The 20,506-nt window shown below is 35.5% G+C and overlaps 1 protein-coding gene across 3 annotated transcripts in view; it reads right to left on the minus strand.

The window, feature by feature from the left end:
• Positions 1–20,506, minus strand: part of LOC149182524 (agamous-like MADS-box protein AGL11) — an 86,516-nt gene that overhangs the window by 24,847 nt on the left and 41,163 nt on the right. The window lies entirely within an intron of this gene.

Here is a 20,506-nt window from a genome sequence, read left to right on the forward strand (position 1 = left end):
AGAGTTTCGGGAACTGCACTAAGCGTTCCAATGTCGGGGGTCATCCTTAAACCACTGCCCTTTATACCAACATTTCAGAGAGAACATTCAGCCTAGTGCTGACATGAATTTTTGCACATTTTGTATTACAACTCTCTTCTTGGAATCATTTAGATTAAGTGGGGGAATGTTGGGTACCTAATCCTCTAAGGGTTGGTGTGGAAGCTGAATAATCTAAGGGAGTCTAGAAGGCCTTGGAATACAAAACCAAAGGTCATGTGAATGTACTATAAATTTATATCATTGTCAATAATGAACACATACTCATGTTTATCATTCATCTTTTGTGTTTTCCATGTATGTGTCTAACAAATTTCACAATGGAAAATCAAAACCATGATAGCATATTTTTAGCTTGTAATGTAGCACAAGAAAAACAAAGTTATGTATGGTTTCTAGATTCAGTTTGTAGCAAACATATGTGAGGGAACATAGAAATGTTTTCCAATTTAGTTGAAAGTGTGAAATCTGAAGTGATATTATGGACTGATAGAAAAGTCTCTGTCATGGGAAAATGAATAGTCAATATTCTAACAAAGAAGAGGGAGAAGAAATACATCGCAGATGTTTACTTTGTCCTTGGCTTGAAGCATAACCTCATAAGCATTGGACAACTCATCTGAAAGGGCTACAATGTCTTTTTAAAAAATGATGAGTGCACAATTTTGGATAAGCCTCCAAGCAAACAATTGATTGCAAAAGTTCATATGACAAGCAATAAAATGTTTTCCTTAAAGACAAAATCAGACTTGAAGGAAGAAGGGGCACAAGCACAAATGTCAATGAATTCACAAGAGGATTAAAGAGAAAATGTAGTTGTCACACAAGCAAACTTTCAATCAGAATTCAAAGATGAAAATTGGTTATGGCATTTGAGATTTGGTCATCTCAACTTTGGAGGTTTGAATTTGCTGCATAAGAAAGGCATGTTGAAAGAATTACCACTCATAGAAAAACTGGACAACCTATGTGAAGGATGCAACTTAGGCAAACAACATAGTGAGACATTTCCAGTAGGAAAGTCAATAAAGGAAAATGTAACTTTGGATATTGTGCATTCATATTTATGTGGACCAATGCAGATACCATCAATTGGTGGCAGCCATTATGTTTTGACTTTCATAGATGATTATATAAGGAAGCATGGGTCTACTTCCTAAAACAGAAAAGCGAAGTGTTTGAGCGCTTCCGTCAATACAAATCCCTTGTTGAAAAGCAATGTGGACACTACATCAAAGTCTTGAGGACTGACAGAGGTGGTGAATACATCTCAAATGACTTCCTTCGATTTTGCAGGGAGCATGAAATCCACAAGCAATTTATAGGAAGGTATACACTTCAGCAAAATGGTGTCACGGAAAGGAAGAATAGGAGCATTATGGAAATGGCAAGGAGTATGTTGAAAACAAAACATTTTCCAAATGATTATTGGGCTGAAGTTGTTGCTTATGTAGTATATATCATGAATAGGTGTCCAACCAAAAGTGTCAGGAATGCAGTTCCTAAAGAGGAATTGAGTGGAAGAAACCATGTTGTCACTCACATGATAGTGTTTGGATGTGTGGTGTATGCACATGTCCAAGATGAGTTACGGAAGAATTTGGACAACGAGGGGGAGAAATGAATATTTTTTGGATATAGGAATGAATCTAAGACATACAAGCTCCATAATCCATCAACCAAGAAGGTCATAATCAACAAAGATGTGTAGTTTATATAATAGGAGGCATGGGATGGAAGTTTAGAGAAGATAGTCAATATCAAAGCATGTATATCACATGAGGACAAAGAGGAATTGACAACAACAAACAATTCCTTAATACTGACTCCCTCTACTCCTATTCAAGCGCAAAAATGTAGGCAACAAGTAACATTGTCAACAAATAATAGGAAAGTGTTGTGTAGTTAACTAGGTGCCTCTACAAGCATGTTGTAGACCACAACACCAAGTGGCATGTCAAGCCCATCTTACACAAGAATAAGAAGACAAAAATTCAGAAATTTCAATGAAATTTATCAACAAGATAAAGCTGATAGTAGTGCCTCTCTGAATTCCTTATTTGCACTATTTTGTCATGTAGATGACCCAGTCGATTTTGAGTATGTAGACAAAGAAAAAAATGGGTTATTGTAATGGAGGAAAAAATAGAGGTAATAGAAAAGAATGATACATGGGAGTTAGTGAACCTTCCACAAGGGAAAGAATTCATTGGAGTGAAGTGTGTCTATAAGACCAAGACCAACATTGAGGGGAATATTGAAAGGCATAAAGCGAGGGTATTTGTCAAACGATACAAATAGAAACATGGAAAAGAATATGTGGATACATTTGTGCTAGTCATGAGGATTGAGACAGTGCGTAAAGTCATGTGGATTTTAGCGCAACATGGATGGAAAGTTCATCAAATGGACATAAAATCAACATCCTTGAATGGAGTGCTGAAAAAGGAAGTGTATGTTGCGTAACCACCTAATTATGAGGTAGAAGGCCAACACAACAAGCTGTATAGATTGAAGAAAGCTCTTTACGGGCTGAAGCAAACACCTCGTGAATGGTATAGTAGGATAGATGCTTACTTGTTGGACAATGGCTTCGACAAAGGTGATGGAGAGTCTACTCTCTACAATAAAGAGAGTGATGGTACACTTCTTATTGTTGTCTTATATTTAGATGATTTAATTTTTATAGATAGTCATGATTTCTTCATCATTGATTTCAAAGAAGTCATGAAAAGTGAATTTGAAATGACTAACTTGGGGTTGTTAAGATATCCTTAAGGCATAGAAATGAAGCAAATAGAAAATGGTATTTTTATTTCCTAAGCAACGTATGTAGCAGACATTTTATAAAGGTTTAAAATGCAAAACAACAATCCCACAACAACTCCAACTGTCATGGGTTTGAAGTTGAGCAAAGAAGATTGCATCATCAATATCAATCTGACATTATACAAAAGTATGGTGGGTAACTTTATGTATTTTACCACCACTAGGCTGGATATAATGCATGCAGTGAGTTTAGTGTCAAGATTATGTTATACACTGCTACAAATGATTTTAGGTTGGTTGGTTACATCGACAGTGACTGCACAGAAAGTGTTGATGACAAAAATAACACATCAGGATATGTTTTTCATTTGGGTTTTGGATTCATTTCATGGGCCTCCAAGAAGTAGCCAATAATGTCATTGTCAACAAGAGAACCTGAAAATGTCACCTCAAAAGCAACAATGTTTCAAGCACTTTGGATGAGAAGGATGTTAAGAGATCTATGCCACGACTAAGAGGGAACAACAACTATTTTCTGGAACAACACTTCTACAATTGTACTATCGAAGAATTTTAATTTTCAAAAGAAGACCAAGCACATTGATTTTAAATACCATTTTATTAAAAGGTTATAACAATGGTGAAATTGTGTTGCCCCTGTAAAATTTGTAACATCACGAACAATTTTATAAAAATATATGCAACGAAATGCAAGTTCATGATATCTACATGTGGGCATAAAGCATTATAGATATTATTTTTTGATATGTTGCTTGAACATGGTCAAGTATTATTCCATGGACACATACCCATAGCATCCATTATAGCCTCATTGATGTTAAATACCGTTTTATTAAAGAGTTATAACAACGGTGAAATTGTGTTTCCCCTGTAAATTTGTAACATCACAAAGAATTTTATGAATGTATACGCAACTAAAGCATTATAGATATTATTTTTTGATATGCTACTCGAACATGGTCAAGTATTATTCCATGGATGCATACCCATAGCATCCACTATAGCCTCATTTGTTCTATCAATTCAAGTGTGCGCATGATGATAGTGCTCGTCAGCATCATGATTGTTACAAATTGTTCAAGCTCTTCCACTGGTTGCTATGTGATGATTGCTCTTTCTCACAATTAGTGTTAACAACTTCAACGAAATGAAAAATAAATTCAAATAAAACATATAGAACTCTCAAATCTCCTTCAGGTATCAATGAGCATTCTTCTACTTTCCTTAAACTGCCTAAGTCCCTGTTAACACTTATGCCACCTCTAGACTATAGATAGATAGTTCTTCTCATTTTTGAGCTTCCCTTGGTAACTCCCCACTTCTTGATTTCTCATTATTGAGCCTCTAATCAAATAACCCAACACAGATAGTGAACACAAAACTCATAACACTATCTCCATTCGATTGCTGAAGAGGTTTTTATATACAACAAAGAAGTTTCTGGAGTCGGTGGCTTCTCCTAGAAGCTATCTATCTCTCGAGACATCTGCCGAATTCTCTAGAAGAGGCTAGCTACTGCATTTATTGCAGGTGGTTGGAATTAATGTTTTCCAACACTCCCCCTTAATTCCAACCATATCACAAATATACTATAGCAGCATACATAAGATACTGTAAACATATTCTTAATTGTCATGCCTGTTGGTCTAAGTCTCAGCTAGGCTTACAATATAATCTTGATTTTCTACAACACATAACTTACTTCTACAAAACTCAAATTTTTCCTTCCCAAGAGGCTTAGTGAATATGTTAGCTACATTCTCATTTGTATTACAATATATTAGAGAAATTTCTTTTGATTGGACCTTTTCTCTTACAAAATGATATTGTGTGTCTATATGTTTTGACCTTGCATGACATACAGGATTGTTCCCTAGTTTGATGGTGCTTTGATTATCACATCTGATCACTGTAGGTTCTTGTTGACCTTCAGCAACATCTTCAAGTATTCTTCTGAGCCATATAGCTTCACAGGTGCCACTGCATAATGCTTTATATTTTGCTTTAGTTGATGAAAAGGAAATTGTTGCATGTTTCTTACTGCTCAATGATATAGCGTTTGATCCTATATTGAAGATGTATCCAATGGTGGATTCCCTATCATCTAGATTTCCAGCCTGGTCAGAATCAGAATGACCTGTCAATTCAACATTACAAGCATTAGTATATTCAATACCAAAATTGATAGTTCCCTTTAAATATCAAACGACCCTTTGTGCAACTATCCAATGGCTTTCATGAGGCTTAGCCATGAACTGACTAAGTATTCTTACTGCATAAGCAATGTTTGGTCTAGTGGTAGTGAGATAATTCAGACTTCCCACTAATTCTCGATATAATGTTCCATTCACCTCTTTTGTTCCATCATCACTTCTTACTTTGACATTTTGTTCCAATGGAGTACTCACTGCTTTACATCCATTCATATGAAATCTCTTTAGTACTTCATTTGTATATTTTCTTTGTGTGATTAGGGTTCTTCCATCATCTCTCCATACTTCAAGACCTAGACAATAGTGCATCTCACCAAGATCCTTCATCTCAAATTCGTGTGATAACTTTATTTTTATATTTGTAATTAATTTATCAGCCCTCCCTGTTATTATTAGATAATCAACATATATAGAGAGTAATACTATATCCCCATTTCTATCTGTCTTGACATACAAATTAGGATAATTTTTACTTTTTTTAAATCTTTGCTGAAAGAAGAATCTGTCGATTTTCTCATACCAATATCTGGGGGCCTGTTTTAGTCCATATAAGGCCTTTTTTAACTTGCATACAAGATGTTCTTAACCCTTCTTTACAAATCCTTCTAGTTGAACAAGATAAATCTCTTCTTTTAAGTCACCATTTAGAAAAGATGACTTTACATTTAATTGATGTAGCTTTCAATCATATTTAGTTTTCAATGCTATCATTATTCTGATTGTATTCATTTTGCAACCGGAGCAAAGGTATCTTCATAATCTATACCTTCTTTTTGTGAAAAACCTTTTGCAACCAATCTTGCCTTGTACTTGTCTATGCTACCATCTGCATTAAATTTTGTCTTGTATAACAATTTTGATCCTATAGGGACTTTATTTTCAGGTAATTCTGTTAATTCCCAAGTTTCATTTTTCATTATAGAATCATATTCTACTTTCGTAGCTTCCATCCATTCTTTATGATTTTTGGCTTGCTCATAATTTAAGGGCTCAAAAACAGTCATTACTTGAGACATTAAGGCATAGTCTTTACACCTGATGGGGGCTTGAATCTGTCATGATGACCTTCTTAGAGGTTCATTACTTTGTGGAGTACCTTCTCCTTTTCTTCTCTGTGGAGTGCCTTCATCACTTATTTGTGGACTTTGATTCCTTGATGTGTCTTTTGGAATGTCCATGTGTTCTTGTACTTGAGTTGATTCCACAACTTCTTCTTATTCTTTAAACTTTCCATAAGGAGACTGCCATATATTATGTTCATCTTCTTTTATTTTCTTATCTACATGCTCATGAAATATTACATCTCTACTTGCAAAGACCTTGTGATTACTTCGATCATACATTTTATATGCTTTTTGATCAGTGTAATATCCAATAAAAATACATTTTATAGCTGTGGCATCTAACTTTCTCCTATCCTCTTTAGGAATATGAGCAAAGGCCTTGCATCCAAATATCCTTAAATGACTAACTTTAGGTTTAAAACCATAAAATGCTTCAAATGGTGTTTTGTGCTCAAGATACTTAGTAGGGCTTCTATTTTTAAGATATACAGTTGTGTTAATGGTTTCGGCCCAAAAACTATTAGAAATTCCTTTACTTTTTAACATACTACGAGCACATTCAACTAATGTTCTATTCTTTCTCTCAGCTACTCCATTTTGTTGAGGTGTATGTGGTACTGTAAATTGTTGCATAATTCCATTTTGTTTGCAATATTTGATAAAAGCTCCTGAAGTGTACTCACCACCTTTATCTAATCGAAGAATTTTAATGCTCTTTCCTGTTTGCTTTTCAACCATACTCTTGAATTCTTTAAAGTATTCAAACACGTTACTTTTGTTTCTTATAAAGTATACCCAGGTGTATCTAGTGCTATCATCAATAAATATAAGAAAGTAATATGCTCCACCAAGTGACTTAGTTTGCATTGGACCACATACATCAGTATGCACTAGTTCAAGTATTTCACATTTTCTTCTATTTTCATGCACAGGAAATCCTTCCCTATGTTGCTTTCCTAGTGCACAACCTTCACAATCAAAGTGTTCACCCTTAATAATTGGAAGACCTTCTACCATCAGTTTCTTTTGTAGTAACATTAGGTCATTATGATTTAAGTGTCCATACCTTTCATGCCAAGGTTCTTTAGTTGACATGCCTATTGATGCCAAAGCTTGATGCCCATTCTTCATTACGTCCAACTTGTATAAGCCTCCAACTCTCATTCCTTTTGCAACAACCTTGTAGTTGTCCCGCACATCCTTTACCAAACAATGTGATTTCACAAATCCAACTTTTGAATGTTGATCTATGATAGTAGAGACTGAAATTAAGTTCTTCTTTAATCCTGGAGCATACACCACATTTTGAATTTGTTTTTCTTGTACATTAGGCATCATAACACTTATATCACCATATCCTTTAATTTCATGTGATTTATTATCTCCTAAATAGATGTGTCCACCATTATTAATCTCATGATAAGTATCAAACCAATCTCTTTTGCATGACATATGGATTGATGCACCAGAATCTATAAACCAAGCATTATCATCATTAGTTTCTGCTAATAAAGCAACATTGGACACAAACAATTTAAGATTGCTAAAGTCATGACTAATTGCTTCATCTCTATCAACATAATTTCTTGAATGCCTTCTTTGTTTAAATTGATCAGACCTTCTTTTCATGTAATTCTTAGAAAAATGACTAGGTTTTCCACAGTAATAACACACATCATCTCTACTTGATTTGGCAATTGTCCTTAGTAATGATGTACCTTGAAATGATTTTACCTGTAGCTTTTTTCCTTTATTTTTCTACCACTGTTTGCCTTTGAAGGATTGCTTCCCTTTGGCCATCAATGCCAAATCTGAATTGGGAGATTTCTGTTTAAGGCTTCTTCTCTGCTCTTCTTCCTGCATAAGTATACCTGCCAACTCATCAAAAGTAGGAGCCTTCTCTCTAACTGAAAGACCAGTGATAAACATTTGATATTCATCAATCGTTCCATTTAATGTCATAGTAACCAAGTCTATACTAGATATTGATTCACAAATGTCACCTAATTTATCCTTTAGATCTTTAATTCTAGAAATAAAATCACTAACACTTTCATTTTCTTCCATCTTAATTGAAAGAAGCTTACTCTTTAAATACAATATTCGATTTTTAGTCTTTGTCTCATACAAATTTTTGAGAGTGTCCCATGTCTCCTTGGATGTTTTACACTCTCTAATGTGTGGAATAATGTTGTCCTTAACCATCATCTGCAAACACACCTTTGCTTTGTTTTCCCGTCTCCCCATCTTAAATTGCAACATATGTGGCTTGAGGGGACACTGGCTTAACTTCAGCTCCAGACACAATTGCCCATGTATTGTTGCCTTCCATCAAAGTTTGCAACTTATGCTTCCAATTTGCATAATTTTCACTGTCTAACTTGTTAGATTTAGATAAATAAGATTCTTCCAATACATTAGCCATGTTACTTTCTTTTTTTTCACCGTACCAATCACCAAAAAAATTACTAATTTTCACAAATATAAACCATCAAGCATAAATCATAAAATTTAACTAATATCATTGGATAATGTAGCTGCCTCCTCTTTTTTTTCTTTTTTTTAATAAATCCACTTAAAAATATTCCGCTAAATAAATATTTTGAGGCAAGGTACTTTTACAACTTTAATGTCCCTGTGTAAATGCAATAAATTCTTTCCTTTATTTAAATCGATCCTCCTTCCTTTTTGGTTTCATGTTACAATAATACATATTACATAGCACAAAAAAAAACCTTTTTTGACTTTAAGAACCAAACACATAATGAGCTTGGCTTTTTTTTTTAACATTCATGCCACTTTACTTCTCTCACTTTCACACAACAATTAATGAACAATTTTTTCAACAAAACACTCACCTTCAAGCTTTTAGCTTCTTTAGTGTTCACAAAGGATCCACCTTTGTAGGGCTCACAACATGCCCATCAAGGAGCGGTAGCAATAGCTCCAACAGTTTCTACAAAGTATTATCTCCAGGTAGCACTCACACTCTCTCAGCATCCACTTCCTTTCTCAAACCTCGGCTTCCTATGGCCATGCCAACATAGGTCCCTACAATAGCCTTTGGAGAAAAAACAAAAAAAACAAACAGTGTAGGGGTTTACCTTCTATGGCGGTCTCTATCATATAACACAGTCCTCCTCACCAAACACAAGGCTATGCACTTGAAAAATAAGGTATCAAATAAACAATCCAAGTTCCAAATGTCAGGCAGGCTTCATGATGCTCTTTACTAATCGACCTCCACTTTACATAGAGCATCACAGCGCCACAATGCTACAACCCTTGGCATCCTCCAAAAACACTTTACAGCAGCCCCAGCTGACTCTACTACGTGGCTCTACTCCGCTCGAAGCAGCTCCGCAGCTCTACTCTGCTCTAGGCAGCTCCACAAGGCCTTCAACCTTCAACATGGGTAGGCCAAACAGAGTGCTCCAACTCACAACAATTCACCCTTCACAACAATCCACCTTTCACCTAATCTTTGTCTCCTCACAACTCACTTGAGCTCTTTCTTCTCACAGCTCACCTAAGCTCTGATACCAAATCAGATAACCCAACATGGATACTAAACACAAAACTCAGAACACTATCTTCATTCAATTGCTGAAGAGGTTTTTATATACAACAGAGAAGTTTATGGAGTCGGTGGCTTCTCCTAGAAGCTATCTATCTCTCGAGACATCTGCCGAATTCTCTAGAAGAGGCTAGCTACTGCATTTATTGCAAGTGGTTAGAATTAATGTTTTCTAACACCTCTCTTCATAACACTCCACTTCTTGATTTCCCTTTCTCAACACTATAGAGTTATGCTGAGAGTTTTTAGAATATTGAATACTTCACAAAATTCCTCATCAAAAACTTCCGCCTATTTCCTATTTTGATAGTATTGACTTTATTTCTAGCTTTTTCATTACCTTAAACTGCAACGTTATGTGCTTAACCTTTTTATCGGTAATGTACGTACATCATGGACGCTATTATAATGTTTCAGAAGGCCATGGTGCTAAGAAATAATATGTTGGGCTCATGAAGGTTAGTGATTTTTAATTCGTAACATCAGAAAGTAATAATACACTAGCAGTAATTCACTTATGTACCTTCTACTCGTAGCTCGAGAGTTGGCCTTGATTTGGAAGAGGTTATTTCCATATTACAAACATTTGTAAAGTATAAAAGGAAAAAACTATGCATTACACAAAAAAAAGAGTATTACTAACTAAAAATGTTACATTTTCTTTAAAGTAGTATTTTAATTAGAAGAAAATCGGTTTTTGATATGAGTTTTATTCTCAATTTAAAAGCGTTATTAGTTTAATTTAAATATTTAAATAAATATAACTAATTTTTTAGGAAAAAAGTAACAATTAATTAAAGAATATTGCTAATGAACTAAATAATAATCTAGATAGTTTTGTATGTTTAATATATAGAAAATATGACTTAATTAATAAAAACTATGTTTTTCCCCAAAAAAAAAAAAAACTAGGATATCAAATTCCTATAGAATTAATAAATAAAAACTCACTGGTCAGCGTTACAAAGGAGAGTCTGAAGCAGGAGAGTCTGCTCTACAGAATGCTCTACATTCTCCATATACTTCAAACATTATACAGCATACATGATTATAGGGAAGTTAGAACCATACCCTAAGAAATAGAAACCAATTCCTATCCTAAGGTCTCGTGAACAAACTCACACTATTATAGGATTCTCCATTATCTTCAACACTCCCCCTTAATGGAGAAGGGTTCACAAATATGCCTATCATCTCCCTAAACATATCAAACTTAATATTTCCAAGAGGCTTAGTGAAAATGTCTGCAACATTATCACACATTTAACAATATACAAAATGGATTTCTTTTGATTGAACTTTCTCCCTGACAAAGTGGAATTGTGTATCAATGTGTTTAGTGTTCTTGTGAAACACCAGATTATTAGCAAGTTTGATTGAACTCTAGTTTTCACATCTGATTGTTGTTGCATCTTTCTATTCTTCCCTAACATGCTAGAGAAGTCTCCGCAACCGAACTGTCTCACATGTTGCTGTACGCATAGCTTGATACTCTGCTTCCACTAAAGACAAAGAAATTGTGTTCTATTTCTTACTGCTCCATGTAATCACCCCAGATCCAATGCTGAATGCATATCCTGTTATGGATCTACAATCATCTACATTTCTAGCCGAGTTGAAATCTATAAATCTCGTCAATCTAACATCAAAAGAATAAGTATAAATAATACCATAGTTTATATGTCCTTATAGATAACTTAAAACACCTTTTGCTACATTCCAATGACTCTCAAGTGGTTTGGACAGGTATTGACTTAGCACACTGACTACATAAGCCAAATATGGTCTAGTAGTGGTCAGGCAGATTAAGCTCCCAACCAACTATCTATAAAGTGTCGCATCTGCCTCTTTAGATCCATCCTCACTGTGAAGTTCAGTGTTCTGCTATAGTGGTACTACTGTTACCTTACACTGATCCATCCTGAATCTTTCGAGTAGTCCTTTGACATAGTTACCTTGGGACAGAAAAGTTTGTCCTGAATCTCTCCAGATCTCAAGACCCAAACAGTATCTTAATTCACCAAGGTCTTTCATTTTGAACACCTGTCACATTTGTTGCTTGATTCCTTTGATTAGAGCAATAGGATCACCTGTAATAATTAAATCATCTACATACAAATAAATCAACACTATGTGCCCCTTTTCATCTTTCATGGTATACAAATTAGGGTCATTTTTACTTATGTTGTAACCAAGTTGCAGAAAAAATGAATCAGTCTTTTCATACTAGGACCTAGGTGCTTGTTTTAGTCTATATAGAGCTTTCACTAATCTACAAAGTCAATTTTCTTTCCCTTTCTCGAAAAACCGCTTAGGTTGCTCTAAATAAACCTCCTCTTTCAACTACCCATATAAAAATGTTGATTTTAGAGCTAGTTGGTGAATCATCCAATGTTTCTTAGTAGCTAAAGCAATCAACATTCTGATAGTATTTAGATTAGAGATGTGGGAAAATGTTTCTTCATAGTTAATTCCTTTTTTTTGTGAATACCCCTTTGCTACCAATCTAGCTTTTAATTTATCTATGGTTCCATCTACATTCATCATGGGTTTATACAACCATTTACACCCTATGGTTTGTTTCTCTTTAGGAATTTCAACCAGCTGCCAAGTGTTGTTTCTGATTATAGATTCATACTCCTGTTCCATGGTTGTTTTCCATTCACTGCATTCATTTGCTTCCTTATAACTAGAAGGTTCAACAACCTTCATCATACTAGTTATAAAAACAATTTCCCTATATCTTGTTGGCAACTGATCTTTCCTACATGATCTTCTAAGTGGTGGGGTAGCTTTAAACCTTATCTGATCATCATTTTCTCGACTTGGCTTCACAGCTACATCATGCTTTTTGCCTTCCTGTTGTTGCTGCATCTACTACTACTCATTTCTTTCACCTGATTCATCACTTCCTTCTTCCACCAACAAGGGAACGTGCCATTCTTCCTTAGCACTCTCATGGCTTGCATCATTAACCTGCTCATGAAAGACTACATCTCTGCTCGCAAACATATTTATGAGTAGAGGGATTAAACAGTTTGTAAGCCTTAAACTTTGTACAATAGCCAACAAAAATACATTTGATGGCCTTTGAGTCAAGTTTCTTTTTATCTTCCCTTAGGATATGAGCAAAGGCTTTGCTACCAAAAACTCTCAAATGCTTAACTGCAGGTTTATAAACAAATAAATCTTCAAAAGGAGTTTTAAAATCCAAACTTCTTGTTGGACTCCTATTCTTTAGATATACTGCAGTATTAATCGCTTCAGCCCAAAATCCGTTAGAAAGATTCTTAGCTTTCAACGTACTACGAGCACACTCCACAAGGGTTCTAGTCTTCCTCTCTATAACCCCCTTTTATTTAGGAGTATGGAGTACTATAAACTGATGTTGTATCCCATTATCCTTGTAGTATTTGAGTATAGAAGCTTTCTTGTACTCTGCCCCTTGATCTGAGTAGAGAATTCTGATGCATTTACCTGTCTGCTTTTCAACCATACTTCTGAACTCCTTGAAATGTTCATAAGTGTTTCTCTTCTTCATGAGGAAATACACCCAAGTAAATCTAGTATAGTCATCAATAAACAATTAAAAAGAGTATGCATCACATAACGATTCTACATAGGTTCACATAGATCTGTGTGTATCAGCTTGAGTATATCTCTCCTCTATCTATCAAAATTCACATGAAATTCATCTCTGTGCAACTTTCCTAGTGCACATGCATCACAATCAATATGGGTGGATTTTAAAACAGGAAGACCTTCAACCATACCCCTATTTTGTAAAAGCAGCAAATCATTGAAGTTAATATGGCCGAACCTTTGGTGCCATAAGTCCATTATAGTCATGGCAGATGATGCTAATGCCTGATGTGGTGTGCTTTTGACATTTAACTAGTACAATCCTTCCACATGAGTACCTGATGCAATAGGCTTCATAGAATCCAACAGGTCTTTAATGACATAATATGATTTATAAAACTCTACCTTGAGATTCTGATGAGTCATAGTAGAAACATAGATCACATTATTTTTTATCCCAGGTACATACATAACATTATGGATATTTATAATATTTCCGTCAATAAAAACAACAAGAATATTACCATAACCTTTGTTTTGGTACCCTCTTTCATTGCCAAGATAGATTTTTGATCCACTGCTGGTCTCCTTGAAGTCTTCACACCACTGTCTGTTCCCCATCATGTGGATGGATGTACCTGAGTCGGAAACCAGGTATGTGTTTCATCCTCCTTAGCCAAAAGTGCAGAATCAGATATATACATTGTGATGTTCTGACTGTGTTCCTCGTCAGCAAAATGACCTACATGCCGCTTATGTCTTTTCTGACCTTCATCAAACTTATTTTTCATACAATATCTGGCTATATGGCCAGTTCTACCACAAAAAAAACATTTCGTCACAGAGTCATTTATTGAAAGACGTACCTTGATGTGAGAGCATCTTTCTCTGTGGGGATGCACTGCTCTTCTTTGCTGCATTTGTCTTTCCTCTGAAGGGTTTCTTCTTCTCCATTAATGCCAGATCTGATCTCTGGGGTTTATGAGTCAGACGCCCTTCCTCCTCTTGCATGAGGATCCCTTTCAATTCTTCAAACACGAGGGCTTTTTCTCTTGCATTCAAGCCAGTGATGAACAACTGATACTCGTCAGTCATACCATTCATGGTAATCATGTCCAGATCTGTATCTGACATAACTTCACTGATTTCACCCAGCTTGTTCTTGAGCTCCTTTATCTGCGAAATTAATCATACAATTATCTCATTCTCCTCCATCTTGATGGAGAGAATCTTGCTCTTCAAGAACAACAACCGATCGGTGTTTTTGACCGCATAGAGATCCTTGAGCATCTTCCAGATCTCTGGTGCAGTCTTACAATCATGGATATGGGGGTAATGCAATGTTTGACCGACAATTTTAGGAGTATTCTTGCCTTAGTCTCTCACTTGTCCCAGTCTTGTATTGTTGTTGATATTCCTCCTGCAACGAGGTTTGGCTTCACCTTATCATTGTTCACAATTGTCCATGCATTGTGTCACTCAAGCAGTGTTTGCAGCCTAAATTTCCAACCAAAGTAATTACATCCATCCAGCTTGTTGCTTTCATTGAGGTAAGCTTATGCTACTTGATTATTCACCTTGAATGAATAAAAAGAACTTTAACCCTAATTAAAGAAGACCCTAATCTTCTTAGAAATAAACTATTTGAAATGACTGTTAAAAAAAATGAGCCCGGATCCAAAAGAAAGAGAGCCCATATCTCCCCTTTTTCCATCACTCCCATTTTTCAACTGACAAACCCCTCCTTTCCTTTAAATAAAGAGTTAAAAGAGCTTGAATTCTTTCCCCTTTCCTTTTTAAAAAAGAACTTTAAATAAAAAAAACTCATATTCCTTCTTTAAAAATAATTGCCCCTTTTCTTTTTCCTTTTGAAAAGGACTACTTAATTCTTTCCTTCAAAGAAAAAGCTCACCCTTTCTAATTAGAGCTCCCTCTTTAAAAACTTAAAAAATTTCCAATACCCAATGTATTTCCATGATGCACCATTAATCAACATCAAAAATATAGCGTGACCTTGACCGCCAGCAGCGGCAAGTCTCCGGCCTGCGATCCTTGAGAAGATCCTCCACTCGACCTCTGTGCAAGTCTCCGGCTTGCGATCCCTAAGAAGATCCTCCACTGTGCCTCAGGTAAAGTCTTCGGCCTGTGATTTGGCAGCGAATCCATGCTCACCACACCAAACCTGCTCGGCCTCACACCTGCCCGACCTCAATCAAGTGATCTTGCCTTCCTCCACGGATGCTTGATGCAGTGTTGGCCTCGACCTAGGAAGGCAAAGAGCAAACTGCTTAGCCTCAATCAAGTGATTCAGATCCAACATGCTGCCGGATTGGATGCACACCTCCAGGCATCCAACGCGGCCTCCTCCAAGTGGCTTTTATTTCACGCAGATCTACTCTGACACTGCAATCCATGTGACCTTCTTAGACGGCAGCCTACCATGCAGCATGAAAAGACTAAAAAAGAAAATGCAGTCTCTTCCCGTCACACGAGGTCAACGCGATTTTCCTCCAAGCACTCACGTCGATTTGAAGATAAAGAATCGCGTAAGTGTAGAAGTGATTTCGACGCGATTTTCTTGCCAAAATCCATGCTGATTCCACCTCAGTTGTGCTAGCCTCTCTCCACTCAGGGACATGTTCCTAAGCTCTGTAGCTCTGATACCATGTTAAAATGAGATGCTTGAATTAATAACTAAAAATCCACTAGTTAGCTCTACCAAGGAGAGTCTGAACAGGGAGAGTTTTGCTCTACAGAACGCTCTACATTCTTAATATACTTCAAACATTATATAACATATATGGCTATAGGGAAGCTAGAACCATACCCTAAGAAAGAGAAACCAATTCCTATCGTAAGGTCTCGTGAACCAACTCACACTATTATAGGATTCTCCATTATCTTCAACATTCAGAAACTAAACAAATCAAATTCTTTGAAATAAGTTAGATAAATTCTTAAGGATGAATCAAAATAAGCTATAATTTTACAATTTCCAAAATAATGAACTTTATTTCTATAACAATATTGATAATCATGAATTTCATGATGTTAAATATAGATGTTTAGATAAACTTACAAACTAATTATAAAAATATAACTTTTATCTCCATCTACATTACATTTCATGTTCAAAGACTCTAAATAAATGAGATGCCAAAATTCAATAAAATAGACCAAATCTTAAAAATGTATAACTTATTTACTTCCTATTTTTATATATACAAATACTTCCTAAAATGAATCCTAAATTGAATTTAGTATTATTGTTTAAAATTAAATCTATTCTTAAGAAATCCTAAATTATTATTAATTAATTTTTCAGTATTTTCCCCATAATTCATACATGTAATTCTCATTATATTTTCATGTAAGTCTCTAGCAGGCTTATCATAATAGTTATGTTATGATAAATAGGTGAGCTTCACAATTTTGTAAAATAATTTTTAATATTATTGTTGCAATTTTGCAAAATATTTTTTAATATTACGATTTTTTTTGTATTTTGTAATTTTTTTATTTTTGATTATTCATACTTCATAGAAACAATGAAATTACCCTCATTTAAAAAAATGAAAATACAGCCATTAAAAAAATTTACAAATAAGAACATTTTCAAATATGGTTGTACATTCCATACTTCAATGTTTAATAACCATTAAAAAAACAATCAGAGTACAGTCGTCAAAAAAATTAAATGTATAAAAAGATCATTTTCAAATATTGGTGTGTATTTCACACTTCAATGTTTAATACGTTGGTCTACGTCCTTCTGCAAATATCTGGTTCTCATTCACCTCATAAGTGGGCAAATTCCAATGTAAAAGCTAATTTATTTTCTAAATTAACTTGTATTCAAAGTTTGGTCCGATGTTTCGTCTTCTACATGGACAAACTTTGAGCAGAGTCATAGATATTTCAAAATAGGGCACTTGGAACTCTCGGCGTGAAATTCAAATCTCCAAAGCAGGAAAATCCACTTTCCACGACCCCACTTTAGATGAATATATCAAATTGGTTAAAATGAATGAATATAACTCTAAGAAGTCGACTCGAGATGGTTTCTCAGGTAAATGATTCTCATAATAGAATTCGATACTTTATAAGAAAAAAAAATGCAATGCTTAGTACAATTTGAGTTTTTGGTGGTATTTTCTTTAAAATATCAAATTTCATATACATGAAGTTAGAGGCAAAGGTGTGCAACATACAAATAAACAATATACACAGCAAATAAATCATACACAGGAGACAACAGATTAACGTGGTTCACCCAACCAATCTAGGCTACGTCCACCAAACATAGGCATCGGCAATTCTTTATTATCAAATAGGAGATTACAAAATAATCAATTTCCTCACAAACTCTCACTCACCAATATCTGTACGGGCATGTATTTTATAGCCAAGAGAATCTAACTGACTCATAAATCCTCTCACAACAAATATAGGATACATTAACTCTTTCCCAACTACCTGGAGCTAATCTAGCAACAAATTCCTATTATTGTCACACATTAGAGATTTTTGCTTATTTTGTGAAACAAAAAATCTCAACAATCTCCACCTTGACAACAATTAGCCTGATACCCTGTTTTTTTATTATTTTTATCTTTTTTGCAAGCCAAGAGAAGCCAAACACCAACGTAGCTTCTCTAACAAAACTGGTTTTGTGAACATGTCTGCACAATTCTCCTTTGTATGCACCTTTTCAAGAGAGACTCCCCTTTTAGTGATAACCTGTCTTACAAAATGGTACTTGATCAGTATATGCTTTGATTTACTATGATAGGCCGGATTCTTAACCAAATGTATTGCACTTTGACTGTCACACAATAACTTGATGTTGTCCTGCAGTCTACCAAACTCACCAAACAAACCTTTCAACCAAATCGCTTCTTTGCAAGCATGAGAAGCAGCAATGTATTCTGCTTCAGTAGTGGATAAAGCAACAATATTCTGTAACTTATACATCCAACTAATTGCTCCACCTGCAAGAGTAAAGACATACCCTGATGTTGATCTTCTCTTATCCAAATCACCTGCAAAATTAGAATCAACATACCCGCAAACAAATTCACTACTCTTATTGTAAGTGATACAATAACTACTTGTGCCTCTCAAATACCGAAGCACCCATTTCACTGCTGACCAGTGTTCTTTACCTAGATTTGCCATATACCTGCTGACAACCCCAACTGCATGTGAAATATCTAGTCGCGTACACACCATCGCATACATTAAACACACTACTACGTTAGCATATGGAATTTGAGACATAAATTCCTTTTCTTCATCTGAATTAGGACATAAACTCGAAGAAAGCTTGAAATGGGAAGCGAAAGGGACTGACACAGGCTTCACATTATTGATACCAAACCTCAAAGTATTTTCTCAATATACTTTTGTTGTGATAGCCATAGCTTACCATTGCTCCTGTCTCTGAAAATCTCCACGCCCAAAATCTGTCTTGCTGCTCCTAGATCTTTCATATCAAATGTTCTTGCCATCTGAGCCTTCAACCTGTTGATTTCTTCTATGCTTTTGCTTGCTAAAAGCATATCGTCAACATACAATACCAAGATAATGAATATGTCATTATTTAACTGTTTAAAATAAACACAATGATCATATTCACTTCTAACATATTTTTGACTCAACATGAAAGAATCGAACTTCTTATATCACTGCCAAGGCGACTGCTTCAGGCCATATAATGATTTCTTGAGCCTGCAGACAAATTTCTCATTGCGATGCTGACGAACCCTTCCGGTTGTTCCATATAAATTTCCTCATCTAAGTCTCCATGTAGAAATGCAGTCTTAACATCTAACTGCTGCAACTCTAAATCAAGAAAAACCACTAATGCTAACACAATTCTAATTGAAACAATTTTAACCACTGGTGAAAAAATTTCATGAAAGTCAATGTCGGCTTTCTGAGAAAACCCTTTTGCAACCAGCCTCACTTTGTACCTGTCTTCCATAACATTCACACCCCGTTTCAGCTTGAAAACCCATTTACACCCTACAATTTTCCTGTCTTTCGGAAGCTCAACCAGATCCCATGTGCCATTCTTACCTAAGGCCATCATTTCGTCCTTCATGGCTGCTTTCCACTTGTCACTTTTTGAACCTTCTATTGCTTCCTGATAGCACAAAGGTTCATCATCATTAGCAGTAAATGCAACAGAAGTGACATAATCATCATACCTTCTCAGTGGTCGTTTGATTCTTGTCGACCTCCTTAAGGATGTTTCTGGCACTTCCTCGATTGGCTGACTACCATCTATAGGAACTTCTTGACAATCAGTATCTGAGACCTGTTCATGATCTATACCTAAACCCTGTTCATGTTCTAATTCTGAAACCTGTTCATGACTAGTATCTGAACTATGGTCATCATGACTATTATTAGAAACGCTATCAAACTGAATGTGTTGAAAGTCAGATACATCTTCCTGTTTCAATCTACTATCTACATCTAACTGTACAAGAGAGGATTCATTAAAATTTACATCTCTGTTGATGATGATTTTGCGGGTAGTAGGATCCCACAATCTATATCCCTTTGTTCCAACCATACCCAACAAAGATATACCTTTTAGACTTTGGATCCAATTTAGTTTGCTGATGTTTAGGTACTAGAGCATATGCATCACAACCGAACACTCTGAGTTTAGAATAGTCACAAGGGTGACCTTTCCATACCTCTTGAGGAATCTTGCAGCCTATCGCCGTTGATGGAGATCGGTTTATCACATAACAAGATGTTGCCACCACTTCTGTCCACAACTCCTTTTGCAACCCAGCGTTACTCAGCATACTCCTTGCTCTCTCTAGAAGAGTCCTATTCATGCGCTCAACAACTCCATTTTGCTGAGGAGTATAAACCGTGGTCTTATGTCTCTCGATCCCTGCATCCTTGCAATAGCTGTCAAACTCCTTGGAAGTAAACTCTCTACCATTGTCAGTTCTTAAACATTTTATTGTTCTACCAGTGTTGTTTTCTACCAATGCTCTAAACTGCTTGAAAACTGAAAAAACATCAGACTTCCTTTTCAACATGTAGACCCAAACTTTCCTAGAAAAGTCATCAATAAACGATACAAAATATGACGAGCCACCATATGAGGTTGTAGGGGCTAGTCCCCAAACATCTGAATGGATATAATCAAGTATTCCCTTACTAGTATGTTTGCCTGTTTTAAACTTTTGTTTGCTTTGTTTTCCAAACAGACA

Source organism: Pinus tabuliformis, chromosome 3_2 (assembly GCF_031772625.1).
Source record: "Pinus tabuliformis cultivar Carrire ecotype Pingquan chromosome 3_2, CPIR1, whole genome shotgun sequence".
NCBI lineage: Eukaryota > Viridiplantae > Streptophyta > Pinopsida > Pinales > Pinaceae > Pinus > Pinus tabuliformis.